The sequence below is a fragment of the Etheostoma spectabile genome, chromosome 13 (assembly GCF_008692095.1).
Source record: "Etheostoma spectabile isolate EspeVRDwgs_2016 chromosome 13, UIUC_Espe_1.0, whole genome shotgun sequence".
Taxonomy (NCBI): domain Eukaryota; kingdom Metazoa; phylum Chordata; class Actinopteri; order Perciformes; family Percidae; genus Etheostoma; species Etheostoma spectabile.
This window is the reverse complement of record NC_045745.1, coordinates 24,847,089-24,848,990: the sequence shown is the minus strand read 5'-3', so window position 1 is coordinate 24,848,990 and position 1,902 is coordinate 24,847,089. Positions and strand designations below refer to the sequence as shown.

The window sequence follows — 1,902 nt, the reverse complement described above, 5'->3', positions numbered from 1 at the left end:
TGTGTGTGTGTGTGTGTGTGTGTGTGTGTGTGTGTGTGTGTGTGTGTGTGTCAGTTTGCTTGCATGTATTTGTGATTTTTAGATGAATTTCATTGTGTGTCGTGATAACATCAAACGTGTGGGTCTACTGGTGTCTGAAAAAAGGGTGTGTCAGTGGTTCACAGAATAGTGCTTTATCAGAACAGTGACCCCCAATGTAGGTGGACAGGTAAGGCTGCTGTAGGGTTGTATGTTATGCAGGTCATTGCTTGATGTGTTTACAGCTATTCTGCCCCTTTCTTATCCTGCTCCAAATAAGTCCCTTTTTATTTCCCAGCAGGTTTTCCTCGTGTTAGTCTGTTATGAGGCCAACAAACACTGAGCCGCTTGACACAGGGGGACCCCTGCCATCAGAGGTGATGGCAAAACAAAAAGATTACATCTGTTTTCACTCAACTCAGCCCCTAATCCCATGCCCCATCATCCTTCTGTGTCCATTCTGTTTTTGTAGCTCGTGTTAAAGCCCACACAGTGTCTCAGGATTTCCACATGCCCCCCTACCCCTTCCACTTTAAACCCCATTCCCCATCTTCCTCAACCTAAGGTCTACCTAAGACTATGGTTCTCAGATAATAAAGGCCTAAATGTTAAGATACAGCCTACCAGTTTCCTGAACACCCCCATACAGAAAGAAGGAAAGCCAAGTGGAAGCAGCTCAGTGGAGAACAGTGCAGAACATACTAGACAATATACATGGAAATAGCTGTGAAACTTTGGAGGATCATACAATGCAAAAATATGCAAACTTTCTATTTTGCTGTTTGATTACATCATTTTCTAAGAGGTGACTGTAGTGAGTTATGTGTGGGGGAAAAAAGTAAGGGATCCCTATAGTGTGGAATGAAATAACATGATATAACTGCATATTTGCATGAGTTAGTTTTTAAAGCCATTATGCAGCCATCTATAAAGTTGTCAGCCTGTCTTGTTCACATACTCGTGACCATTGAATGACTGTGTCCATGAATTGTTTCATCACTTGATTTAGACCGCTTACATGCACACTTCCAAGTAATGTCCAAACAGCATCCGGGTAGTGTCTCCTCCAAAAGTACTGTGTACTGCTTTGTCTTGTTGTAAACGATCATTTTTAAGCTAAACATTTAAGCCCCCTGTCCTCCACTGAAGGAAAAGTAAATATTATATAAGGTAATTGAAGAAAAGTCAAACCCGTTGAAAGTCACTCAGTGAGAGAGAACAGTTGATGTTTCATCACTGTTGGTATGTTTCTACTTCTTGTAAAAAACAACTGTATGCTGAATTATCAGATTATTATTGGTTAAAAAAAACTTTAAAATATTTATCTGCAATTTTAACTGCTATATGGTAAATGCACAGTGGTATTGTTGTAGAGAAAGGTCTTTGGTTGTCACAGCTCACTTGCAGATATTTCATTGAGTTTCTCACATCTGGGTCTAATTTTGTATGTCTGAAAAATGCAAAAGAAGACAGTGCTCCTATAGTTTAACTGTGAGACTCCCTTCACTTTGCCAGTCCTCTCACCCAATTGAGATGCTACCAGGCATGTCCTGCCAGTCTCTTCTGTTTAATTTGATGACCCGCCCTGTCCCATCCCCTCACCTGACCCCACCCTCGCTTGAAATGTTTAAACACCTCTCCTCTGCATGTCCTTGTGGTCACGGTTAGATGGGTGCATGGTAAAAAAGCAGCAGAAAATTATTTTCCAGTCAGTGAAAGTGTATTTCATTTAACATTCAGCAATAAAAAAGAACCTTTCCCCCATGTCATTCCTGAAATATGCTAGGGAAAAAAAAGAAAAAAATGGGAGATTGTCAAAGATTGTAAAATAAAATGAAAAATGAATCCACCTGTTCACATGAGAAAATAAATCTTTATTCATAT

The 1,902-nt window shown here is 40.0% G+C and overlaps 1 protein-coding gene across 4 annotated transcripts in view; it reads left to right on the top strand.

The window, feature by feature from the left end:
• nrg2a (neuregulin 2a) overlaps positions 1-1,902 on the top strand; it is a 69,319-nt gene extending 67,417 nt beyond the window's left edge. For all 4 annotated transcript variants that reach the window (XM_032534454.1, XM_032534453.1, XM_032534451.1 and 1 more), the window contains one exon: positions 1-1,902. This exon is cut by the window's left edge and continues 1,290 nt beyond it. The gene's annotated coding sequence lies outside the window, so the exon portion shown is untranslated.